General features: G+C 39.4%; 1 protein-coding gene across 1 annotated transcript in view; it reads right to left on the reverse strand.

The window, feature by feature from the left end:
* Positions 1 to 13,362, reverse strand: part of CNTNAP2 (contactin associated protein 2) — a 1,324,851-nt gene that overhangs the window by 448,434 nt on the left and 863,055 nt on the right. The window lies entirely within an intron of this gene.

Here is a 13,362-nt window from a genome sequence, read left to right on the forward strand (position 1 = left end):
TTTTAAACATGAATTGTAATACTTTATTAAAGCCCATGTATCCAAAAGGACTATTTCAACATGCAACCGATGTAAACGATTATTAATGAACTATTTAACTATTTTTGGACTATGTCTTTGAAATCTTGTATGTATCTTATACTTAGAGCATATCCAAACTTGTACCATCATTTTAATGGGAAATAGTTGATACTTAGATTCCATACAGTTTACAGATGAAAAGGCAGATTCATATACCCACGTGGTTTTGAAAAGACTTAAAAGTCTTCCAATAAGTGAACGGAAGATCAATTTTATTATTTATTTATTGTTTTATTTTATTAGAGAGAGAGAGAGGGAGCAAGCGAGCGTGAGCTGGGGGAGGGGCGGAGGGATGGGAAGAGAGAGAATCTCAAGCAGACTCCCCACTGAGTGCAGAGCCTGACATGGGGTTCCATCCAAGGACCCTGAGATCATGACCTGAGCCGAAACCAAGAGTCAGACACTTAACCAACTGAGCCACCCAGGCGCCCCCAGAGTATCAATTTTTAAATTTAAATTAATTAAAATGAAATAAAAATTATTTTTTCTGTCACACAAGCACATTTTGAATACTCAACAGTTACATGCGGCTAGCAGCTACCATATTGGACTGCTGGGCAGTACCTGTCAAGATGGTCTTGAGAACATAACAACACAGGAGCAGCTGGGCATTTTTATATTTTCTGAATGTTGAGGGTATGCAGTCGGTACTGTGATCACTTTATGTGTCTTATTAAAAAGCAGGGCTTTAATAAGGGGCTATCTTCCTAAAGAAACACAATCTAAACTGATGGTTTGATTTCTACCTGACCCTTGTGTCTCTTTTTCCATTCGCTTAGCACTGAGAGTACAGAGTGGTATGATGAATTATCAACCTCTAAATCCTTATAAAGCTCAAAAAAATTCACTACTTTCAAAAAACAAGTAATCTTCATCTTCAATCCATTTACTATTTCACTGCACATGTAATTTATTCGGTTAGGCTTCAAGACAAAATAGCGGCAACTCTTCTTCACTCATACTCTACTTTCCCTCAGTAAGAGGAAGCATATTCGTATTTTCTGAATCAGAAGTGTAAGAATTAGCTGGGAAAATAGCCAAATTGATCAGGGGGTAGGGATACAAGCTATCAACACATATACATCTTGCAGTGTGTGCAATGGATCTAAAACCACCTTTGATTTTCCATTTGCTCTGAGTTTGAATTGTCCTCCAAATTTCAACTGCCATTTGCAAAACAGGGAGCCAATTCTTCTCCAAGACTCTCTTAGGTTTTCTGAAAATAGTTCCCATGATCTTATAATAGTATTAGTATAACTTCGCAACTCTCAATCACTTCCTAAACATGTTCAATAATATCATGGCAAAATGTGTAGGGTCCAGTGTTTTGAGTCACTGGTATCTGGAAGCACTTTGTACAACCAGATGCTTAATCAATGAGTCTGAATTAACCATAAAAGAGAAAAAGAAAGAAATATTCAAAGAGCTAAGGCTTAGTATTTATAGATCACCAATTCAAACCAATAGCTAGTATAGCCTGTTAAATTTTATGACAGAAGATTCATCCAGAAAAAAATCACGTTAGATTTCAGATCATGGAACAATTATGCCAAATCAGATCCTAGTGCTCACAGTGCAAAACAGCTTAATTAACACTCTTTAAGGGGAAATACCACGTACGCTCAAGCTTGTAATTTGGATTCCGCTACTTTAAAATTTGTAAAAATTCAGAGGAGTATTGGGTTGAGATTTACATGAGATTTGCTAAGGGAATAAATAAACAAAAGCTACTCAAGAAAACAAGCTATTGTTAAGGATTTAAAAGCACATTACTTTCTGCTAATGTACAAATGAGTTGTCTCTATGCTTTAAAATAGGCCCTTGAAGACATTTCCTTAGTAACAGTTCTAGCCATGTTTCTGAATGAAGCCTACAATTGAAGTAAAAAAACCTGTATCTCTTTCAAAATAGTACTTTGGTGGTTCCTAATTCAGACTTGTCTTCCTCCCCAGTTAATATTCACTAGTGAGTTATGACTGAATACGGATGGGGAATGACAGTTCTGGAAAGTGGCATCACTGCTAGGTACTTCAGAAAATAAGTGACATTAGTGGACAACAAATGGAAGGAAAGGTGAGGTGTCTCAGCCTCACCACCATCTGTGGCTCATAAAGGCACTTTAATGTCAAGCCCTTTCTTCCTGGAGAATTTAAATGTGACACATGAAGTACAATGCTCCATCTGTAGCCAACTTTTTATTTTTTCCTGGTCCTACTTGAATGTCGGCATAAAGCGGCAGTAGGTGGAGGAGGAAAAGGAAAATAAGAGAAGATGACAGCAGCAAATCCCCAGTCTCGTGACATAGCACCCCAAGGGTCTACATTTCAATCAAAAATTACTCATCGTACCAAGACCCAGGAAGATCTCAAACTGAATGAAGAAAAAAAAAAAAAAAAGAAAAAAAGAAAATCAACAGACGGCAACACTGAGGTGGCAGAGATATTAGAATGATCTGGAAAAGATTTTAAAGCAGCCATTCTAAAAATGCTTCAATGAACAATTACCAACATGCTTGAAATCAATGGAAAACAAAGTCGCAGCAAAAAAAATCAAGAATAAAAAATGTGATCTCTCAGAAAGCCATTATACAGGCTACTTGATCTCAACATTAGAGCATTAAAATTTTAATGTATCTGGCATTTTGTTAAGAGGCAGCAGTAAGACAATATTTAGAGAAAGAAGTATAGCCATGTGTTCTGTTCCAACCGATGATGTTGCGAAATCATTCACAGAGTGAGGAGTCTTCATTTTTCAAAACATCTAAAAAAATGTTTGAAGTGAGACAGAACATTTCTCATTCACACCTCCTTTGTAATGTTGGAAATGGAAAGAAGAGATAGACACTGAGAAGTAGTGTGACAGACAACAGTGAAGGCTGTGGGCACAGAACTCTGAGAACTGGTGACCAGTGTGGATGGCGCTGCTCCATTGCAGTAACTAATTAAGCCCTTGGTTAATGCTATGGACAGTTCAGCCACTGGATTCCAACCTGGTAACCAGGTAAACTTGTACATACGTTTCTTCACACTGGAGTTCCTGGAATTAGCAAAGAGGCTTGCTGAAAAGACTAAAAGACTAAAAAAAGACTAAAACTGAAGATCATGACGTGGACTTTTTCAAGAAACCGTACTTTAGGACCCAAATCAGAATCCGTGGTACCTCCACTACATACATTTTGCAGCTCGACTCTACCAAGAAATACAGCGAGTGATCATTTTAATGCTGAAGATACATTTTCAGGAGAGCGTTAAACTGTTCTCAGTAGACTCCCTTAAAAAGTCAGAGAAATCTTTTATTACTTTTGAAGGATTTTTGTTAAAAAGTGACTTAACTTTGTGTTTAAGTAAGGGTTAATTGTGAATGGTCTTAAAAGGTTGCCTCTGTCTAGAAAATGGTCTTCCTCAGTGTGACCTAAATTATTCAGTTATTACTGCAGGCTGAAGTGCCCTGCTGGTTTGAGTCTAAAAGTCTTATCATCACGGACTCTTCTATTTTTGTTTGAGTCCATGTAACCTGCGTGTCCACCGCAAGGCCAAACACATGCCCACAGCCAAAAAGTTCAAGTGAAAGTGATGACATACATCTCACTTGCCCTCCTGGCAATGAATATGACCTTCAGATAGAAATGGGTGGGATGGAGGTCCAAAGAGGACAGGTGTGCAAGGGTAGAGAGCAGCTTGAGCAGGAATTGCCCATGCTGAAGGCACGGGCGAGAGAAACAGACTTCGTTGGATGTTTCTACTGTGCAAGTAGGTGTCCTGTGGATGCTTATCAAAACAAAGATGATTCACTCCAAATTCTCTGGCCCCACATTGATAATGCTGCTGGACAGGATACTGACTTAATGACAAGATGATCTCAGGAGGGGGCAAAAAGGAACACAATCTTAATTCCTCTTCAGCAAACAAAGACTAGAAGAAGAATCTGGTGAAGCAGATTATATTCTTTCAAAGTTTAAATTCCTAAGTGTTACCTCGAAGATGATTAATTTGTTTTTCCTGCTATAAACACCGGTGCTGAAAAATCAAATTACTCAATCTGTTGGTATATTAACATTCATAATTGTGTTTATTGAAACACATGGTCATTTACTTGATGAAAATGTAATATTGGCTTTGAGATATTTTCATCTGTGCAGATTGTCATAATAATCTGACTACATTATGCTAATGGTCACTTTACAAAAATGTAAGTTATAAAATGGCAACAGAATGTTGCTGTTTTATGCCATTTTTCCAGTAGAATCTCAATGATACATTAAATCAATCATATTTACTATACTTCGAGGAGAAATTTTACTGAACAATTATCATCCTGATTTAATATACTTTTCAGAAGATTTAGCTGGAGCCTGACACAGTCATGTGATGACACATTGTGATGTGACTCACAATCTCTACTATAGAGATGTGTAAGGCTGTTTTCATTCTGATTGTGTTCGCTTTGAAATAGAATCAAAATTAAAATTCCTTCAAAACTGGCAACAATACAGTTATTCATTGAAAGGTTTAGTGTTTTGTGTATGAATCATGAATCCTTAAAGTCTATAAAGTTATGTTCCTGGGTACTTAAGCTCTCTCTCTGTTTCGATGATTTGGAACCATTTAGGGAAATTAAATATTCAATTATGTATTCTTACCATTAAATAAAGTTTGAGGCCCAAATGCCTTTTAGAACCCAGTCAGGGCAAATTTTCAGCAGAAAAAATATTTGAAATGGAATGGAAATATTGAAGTAGAAAGAGACAAATATTTGAATACTGCTAAAATTATTCTCTTCCTCCTCTTGGAGGTGAGAATACCATCAGCTGTTATAGACTTAAAAGTAACACTCTTATTAGTAGAAATATGTAGAAAAGAGACAGCGTTTTGTAGTCTCATTCAGATTGCCCCCTGTCTATCTGAGAACTGGTGTACCTGTAACAAGTTGTCTTTATCAAAATTATCTTCAAAATCTATGAGTGACTAATTGGTTCCGTTTGTTTTCTTCCTCCCCAAGTAGAGGGAAAATGCTCTCCCCTAATTACAGGATGGCCACTTACTAGCTGTATGACCTGCAGTGTGTTACTTCACCTGGGTGAGACTTTCCTTATCAGTAAAATGGGAGGAGTCATAGAACCACCTCTCTGCTTGTGGGCAGCTAATGAGCTCTGCATGTGAAATGCCAAGCACCATGTGTGGGACGCATATGAAGTGAAAAGTATGTGTTTCTTTCCAGTAATAGTAAAGAATTAGCAGTAAGTTTGATCAACATGAGTTTTGTATTATAATTTTTAATTTCTGCATTGCAGCTTGATTTATGATTTAAAATAATTTGGTTTGTTCAGTGTGTGATGTTTCAATGATATTAAGGTTGTTGATGTTAAAAAGGCAGTACACATCATTATATGGATTCGTAAGAATTTTTTGTATGTGGTCACCGAAGCCCAAAACTTGAAAATACATGATTTATCAACCCAGAAAAATCCCATATATACCTTACACTCATGTATGTATGAATACTTTTCTTGTATTCTTCAAAATTTCACATGATATGAAACATTCTTACTTCAATCTGAGTTACCCCCATTTGGGACTTGCTCAATCTCCAGTCAGAACCCGGATGATGGCATCTGATGAAAGGCAGGAGTAGTTTTAGATAAACTCTTGCAGTTGAAAGATGATTTTTACCTAAAGTGACTGCCATGAACTGACTCGGCCCACATGTCTGGGACCACCCATGCCCATCCTGGAGCAGCGCTTGCTATCCCATTCCTCATCCTGAGGAGCAAAGAACGTTCATAGCTTTGTGAAATAGGAAGCATCAAACTTTTCTGTCAAACACAGTCTTCGGAAGTTACCACACTTTGCCCTGAATTGTTAATTGCTTTTGTATACTGTGTGAAACTAGCCAGCCGGGAAATCTCTTTATGACTGAGATCTCAGCCCGCTCCTTCTTTTCCTCACAGTGGGTGCTTGTGAAGCTCTTTCTGGTCGGTTCTCACAGGAAGGATATACCTTACATGCTGACAAAAGGCTGACTGAACACAGAAGTTCTGCCAAATGCTAATATTAACTGTTGACAATTATTTCTCTCAGTGTTGTCAAAGATCCAGCTATTTAAAAATACTAAAAAAAAAAAAATCCAACCTTTTCTGTTATCATATAAACTCAGAAAGTGAAGCAAAGAAATGAGACAATTTTTGGGACAATCAGGCAAGAAAAATGGCTTCAATTCTTCAATCTGCCTATTTGCCTTGCTTGTGTAAGACCTTACTTGGAGGTGGGGGGATTGTAAATGGAAATTTACTAAGGTTTTCTATTATATTGATTACTTTTTAAAGTAGTATTTTTTTCTTGGGCAATAGTCTCAAGAAATCTTTGCTGAAGGCTTAATTGAATTTGAAGCCTTAGGCAGTGCTATTTTTATTTATTACACTGTGAGTTCACCTAGACTACACTTAAAAAACCTTGCAAGTAATTTTTCTGAGTTCAAGCCTCAGATAGTCATGGGGTTCATGAAGTCATGCAGCTTAAATTCTGACTGGGTATTGGAGAACACTTACGATTCTACCTCCGGATCATTCAAGCCCAGAACGTAGATGCCATCTTGGACAAAGTCTTGGAGATTGATCTGAACACCTCTTGTGTCTTCCCATTCCTCTCTATTCTCACTCATCACTTCTTTCCTGAGTTACAGCCTTCATCTGATCTCTGTTTCACTGTGATCAGAGTGATTTTTCCTAAACACAAATTAGCCCTTATTCCTCTCTTACTTAAAACCCCTCAGTTCCTTACAAGAACTTTTAGGATGAAGTTCCAAACTCTGTAGCCTAACGCACGAAATCCTTGCATAACCTGTGTCTTATGTTTTCCCCCCTTCTCCCTGTACTACCATCCAAACACTTTTCTCAAGAGCTATATGGAAATGCTTATAGTAACCCAGCTACTCCCTACCTTTAGATGAGCTCCTTCCTGTGCCCCAGACCAGTGGCTCTCAACAGCAGGGAAGGTTGCATTCCAGAGGATAGTTGGCAATGTCAGGAGGCTTTTTGGCTGTCACACTGGCATGTCATGGGCAGAGGCCAGGGATGTTAATAACATCCTAAAATGACGGCATAGTGCCTTGCAACGAAGAATTAGCCCAGCCAGAATGCCAAGTATGAGAAACCCTGCTGCAGACAAACCTTTATGTCTTTACCCATTTTCTCCTACTTTCCACTTAAGATTCAGTTTAGGAGTTATTGTCTCTAAAAATATTCCTTTAAACACCACCTGGTCTCATTTTGATTCCCCCCTTCTGTCCTTAATAAGTACCCTGGACACCCCATTGTCACCCTTTCACCAGAGCTCCTGCTCTCACTATCTTCTTTCCTCTCCTACAGATTCAAACAATCAATGAATGTTTATTGATTCTACAGATGAATAAAGGTAATTAAGGCGAACTGGCCTATCCATGAGAGTCAGCAGCAAAATGAAGTGGCTGTAATAGGTATAAGTTCCTTTTGGGTATGTTTACTGATTTCTGAAATGATTTTGGGTGAGAGCAGAACTTGCATCTATTTAGAAATTCACAGAGGAAAATTAAGATGTCACGAAAATAAATAAATTTTGGATTTCTGACTATGTACTGGTTTTCCTGCAGTTTCCATTTTCTATGTGGACAACAAGACAGTTGTGTGAATAATGGACAGCTTGAAGTGTAAGCAACAGGCCCAGCTTCATCCAAGCTAAATATCACCATTTATTTACCAAATATTCACAAGAGCCTGCAACCTGCCAGGGACCCTGCTGGCACTGGAATATAATGATGAGAAGAAAGCCCTGTGCCTGACCTCAAGGAGCTACTGTCTGGTGGGAATGACAAAAAAAAAAAAAAAAAAAAAAAAAAAAAAAAAATCTAATAATGTCATCAACAGAATTACGAACAGTGATAATTCCATGAGGAGAAGGAAAGGTGTTGGGAGATCTTCTATGAGAGGCAGAGGAGAGGGAGGCTGACTTTTTTGAGAGTCAGCAGGGTCTTCCCCAAAGGTACCACTCTTGGGTTGATTTCACACGGGGGGAAGAGGTGCAGGGTGGGGGAAGGGGTCTAACAAGTGGGAGAAGAGATGCACCAAAGCTGAGGTGGGAGCAGGTCTGGCAGGTTCCAGGAATGGAGAGAAGACCATGTGGCTGCCATAGTGGCAGAAGGGTGTGGAGTGGAAAGGTGGGTTAGTGCCTTTTAGGGAATGTTCAGTGTTTAAACTTTGGGCTAAAAGCATTTAGGGGGGGCCTTATGCGTATAGCCCTTCTTACTATGAAAGTTCCAAGTAATGTCATTTGAGGTATACTTTGTTACAATAAACAAAAATAGCTGTTGGAATGATTACATCTTCTTCCAAGGTTACTCTTTAGATTGGAATTTTTTGTAATTGTAGGAGTTTGCTAGGACTACTGTGACAAATTTCCATAAACCTGGTAGTTGAGAGCCAGAGAAATGTGTTCTCTCTCAGCTCTGGAGGCTAGAAATCAGACATCAAGGTGTCAGTAGGTCTGCATTCCTCCTGAAGACTCTGGGGGAAAGTGTTCCTTGCCTCTTCTAACTTCTGGTGACTCCTAGCATTCTTTAGGTCTTCTTGTGGCCTTCTTCTCTGTGTCTTTATATGCCACGTCTCCCTTTCCTTTCTCTTATAAAGATACCAGTCATTGGAATTAGGGCAGACTCCGAATGCAGGAAGATCTCATCCCCAGATCCCTAACATAATTGCATTTGCAAAAACCCTATTTCCAAATGAGGTCACGTTCACAGGTACGGGCTTTAAGACCCAGTCATATCTTTTTAGGGGCCACAGTTCAAGCTATTAAAATAATGTTTATTTCAAACAAGTTACTGGGCTTGGGAATTATGGCTATCTTATATCTTATAGTATTCATATCAATTCTCCACATCTGCTCACCACCACTAAACAGAATAGCAGCTACAGAGGCAAGCATTACACTGGCTGGTTGTGAGGTCTGGGATTCATCCTGCTTGGGCCCCTCTATGGTGTATGAGCTCTTAGAATGAGGAGTTATACTTGATATCTCTATGTGTTATACCTCTAAACATTTCTTCTATGAATCTCGAACATCATGACTCTATTCATGGTTATGCTCATTTATCCTAGCTCATGCTGACTTTAGGGCCTCTGGTCCTCCTGTTCTAAAATATTTGCATTCTTCCCTCTGAGTCAATGAGGAAGGTGGCAGGGCCCTCCTTCACCCCGGTACCTGGATGCCTACTGCAGGTCCCAGTTGGTCAGCTCCAGACTGTGGCTTGCCAAATCCATGCAATAGAGACAAATACTGTTACGGGGGCCATTTAATTAGGGAATGAAACAGTATGGTATCTGGGGCAAGTCTTTTCTTGTCCTCATTAGAGGATCAGGCCCCAGGTGAAGTTAGTCTGACACCCGAAGTTAAAGAAACATAAGCTAGTTAGAGAGAGCTGTGAGCAAGCAGAGAGCTAAGTTTCTGATTCAGCTGTATTACAATGAAAACAAGCACTTCTGTAGAGTTTAAGATAAACATAATCAACCACACTAAGTTGTTGCTGAGATAACCTAAAACCCTTACTAACTAGACAGCACCATTATTATTAGCCAGGGTCTGGTATAACATAACACAGATACTAATACAAAATATAGTATGAGGGATGCCTATTATAACATCATAAAAAGTAGTTAGAATTCCAACCACTGGTGGTGTTAGGTTTTCTATTGAAAGCGATCATCTCTCCCTATATCTGGGTTTGAGTTCATGCAGTCATCAAACTGCTGGAGTTTAATGAGGCTCTCACAGGTGGGAGATGGATCCTTTCAGCCATTGTAGGTGTCTATGAAAGACCCAGAAATATTAATTTGGCAGTGTACCAAAGGGAAAGAAATAACTGAAAAAGAGACACACAGGGAGAAGAAAGACAACTTTTAAAGAGTTGAATTCTGGCAGAATTATGAGGATATTTTCACAACACTCAATATATTTTTAGATGGCTTCCTTCATAGACCCCAACACAAAATGCATCACAGAGAAGTACAAAAGAGCAATAGTCCTTTTTATGAGATTCTGTTCATAGAAAAAGAAAAAGAAGATTTAGCCAGCAGCAGAAATTTGTTCCACCTAGCTCTAAATGGAAATCACTTTCAAAGCAGTTATGGAAAAATTTAGCCAGGTTCCCAAACAATATAACATGTTCAGTGCAAAGGCTGATTCACAGAGCTTCTGCTAGCAAATCATTATTCTTGCACTAAGAGGGGGCAGGGGTATGGTTCCTGTTACAGGAAAACCAGGGAAGAAGAACATGACAGCCGGCAGAAGAGTTAAAGAGACTTGATTTATAGATTATATTGACTCACTAGTGCGGATGGAAAGAGCAATCCATATCCAACCTTTCAATTTCTCCTTTGAAGCATCCTTGAGATGTGGACCTTCCTCTCTATGACATCTGACTGTGTCTCCACATAGTCCCTTACCTTCTTGCACACCTGCGTTGATCAGAGCCCCCTAGCTCCCCAGCTGGGTGTCAGACATTTGTCTGTGGCCCTTAGTACCTGTCCTCCCTCCCTCCCTCTCCCCATAGCATGGGGCTGGCAATGCGGGAACACGTTTCCCCAAATCCCTTGATGACCTTAGAGTCTACCATCAAGAAGACCCTGTGTGAGATCTGAAGGGTATAAAAGAAGTACATGTATGGCCAGTGATCCGGAGATGTGTGGGTTTCTCTTGTAGATGCTGCAGGCAGCTGTGACCACTGGTGGACGTTTCCTGCAATTCCTGGCCTGGGGGGGCAGTAGCAGTATCTAATTCCTGGCAGCCAGTGGAGAAGCTAAGAGACGGCAGTGGTGAGTTATTCCAGCCTTTCCATCATTTTTGTAAGCATCTAATGCCCTACATTAAGAGCCTTTCTCCTTGGAATATCCAGAGTAGGTTCCTTTTTCCTGATTCAGCTGTCTCCTGATGTTGATTCTCCAGTGCTCAGAAATCACCTAGCACAGCTCCCTGTTTCACAGATGAGGTCCAGGGAGACTAAGTGACTTGCTCAAGGTTGCTCAGCCAGTTAATTAAACAACCAAGCCAAGAATCTCTAGAAACTTCCAGACTGGCACTGATTTCTTCTGTATCATATATCTATGGCCTTACTGACCATCTCCTCATGTTCTTGTACCCTTTGATGAACCCCATTACGTTGTATCTCTGATGTCAGCAGTTAGAATTGTTTTATGAAAAACTAAGAAAAATACCACCACATTAACAAATGCGATACATTGTATCACTTGAAAAATTTGTATTTATTGAAAGATCTCTTTTTGAATTGATTTAAAAATTCTAGATTTTTAAAATCATTTCTTGCACATACATAAAAAAGAAAATGTAAGCACAATAAATGGGTAAGCTGTTTCTGAAACTTCCTTCACTTTAAGTCTGACTCTTGGAATCACATTTTGACTCAGTCATTAATGTCCTTTAAAAAAAATAACAAGTTTTAAGATAGAAATCTCTATGCCATCAGAAGATAAGGTGATGAAATATCTCTTAAATCTATTACGCAACTAAAATGCTTTGATGCTGGGCTCTTTAATCACTTTGCAATGACACAGAGCTAGACTCTTCTTATTTTTGCTTCTAAAATGTTAAACACATCTAATGCACCATCTCACCTTTCCCCTCTCCAGACCATTGGTTCCTGGGAATAATAAGAGTGCTCCATTATTTTCTCTGGAATTTTCTTGCAAGATGCTGACAAGCATTCCACAGGCTTTGATGCTCATCTACATGGAAGAAATGCTTGCTAAATCAAACTGCCACTTTGCTGAAAGTGACTATAATGTGTCTTTGAAATGAAGACACATCCCAATTTCACAATTATTACAATATGAAAAACTGTGTCACAAAATTCATTAAGTTCTATTTTAAATTCTATTTCTTCAGTATGTACCTATTTTCAAGGTCTATAATTGTTTTTAGTGTCCCAAACTACAAGTGTAATGGTAGATTATGATATCATTTTTCCTTAAACTGAGACTTATGCCATGAATATTCATAGTCCTATGATGATTTATTATTAATTTAATGTCTACAATGTATTACACCTATAACTTTAATTCATATTTATATCCAATAGGCATTTATTGTTCTCATAGTACCAGGCATGGCTGCATCAAAGAGATTCTTCATCCTTTTTTTTTTTTTTTAAAGATTTATTTATTTATTTGAGACATTGGGGAGGGGCACAGGGAGAAGGAGAGAATCCTCAAGCAGACTCCATGCTGAGTTCAGAGCCTGCTGTGGAGCTCAATCCCAGGACCCCAAGATCATGACCTGAGCTGAAACCGAGAGCCGGACGCCCAACCAACTGAGCCACCCAGGCGCCCTGAGGTTCCTCATTCTTATGCTTAAAGAATTCCTCTACCTTCCTGAAGGCTCAAAGATTTCTGCGATATTTATGTATGGACAGCAAGGCTATTGTAATGGAAATGGCAAAATCTTGTTTTGTTTGAGGAAAATAAGTCAGAGAAAGAAATTTACTTCCTTAAGGGAATATACTTGCCATCTGTTATTCTCAGAAAATGGGCTTATACTCTCCTTAATCAAAACCAGTACGAGCTTCTTGAACATTTGGCTGAGCAGACAACATGGCCTCATAGTCAACAGGGAGTCACTGGGACAAGAGATGTGTGTATGAAATGAAATGACACATAAAGAGCACGGCACCCAACAGACACTTGTCTAGCTGCTGTTGAGCTTTATCCTTCCTCCTTCCACCCAAGTCTACGGTCTGCACAGTGCCTGGCAAATATAGGCAGTCAATTAATGAGTCCCTTCTCCCTTGCAGTCTTGTTCAAAGTTAGAACAGGGCACAAATTTGGGCTAAAATGAATTTTTCTTCTTTGTGGCTTATCTATAGTTCTGAAGAAGGTGGGTACTCCAAGTCTTACTTACTTACTACCTCAGAGTCACCCATTTGTTGACTGCCCTAAGGGGAAGCAGGATTCCTCACAGCGTGTTTGGACATGAACAGGTACCTGGGGCTCTTCTGGCCCAAGTTTTCTGTGCAGACCCACTTCTTGATCAGTGTGGCTCCAGGATTCTGGAGAACTTCTAGGAAGAAGGCAGACGGGAGGCTTCTACAGGGAGTCCACATGATTCACCACAGCCCGAGCATGGTTCCTATGAGCCTCTCCTTCACTGCGCACCATGTGGCTACCACAGCTACTCCGTGTTTCCCACTAGGATTCAGGCCAGATGCCACAAGTGTCATTCAAATTGTTGTAGGCCTGTTCTT

This window comes from Ursus maritimus, unplaced genomic scaffold, assembly GCF_017311325.1.
Source record: "Ursus maritimus isolate PB19 unplaced genomic scaffold, ASM1731132v1 scaffold_3, whole genome shotgun sequence".
Lineage (NCBI taxonomy): Eukaryota > Metazoa > Chordata > Mammalia > Carnivora > Ursidae > Ursus > Ursus maritimus.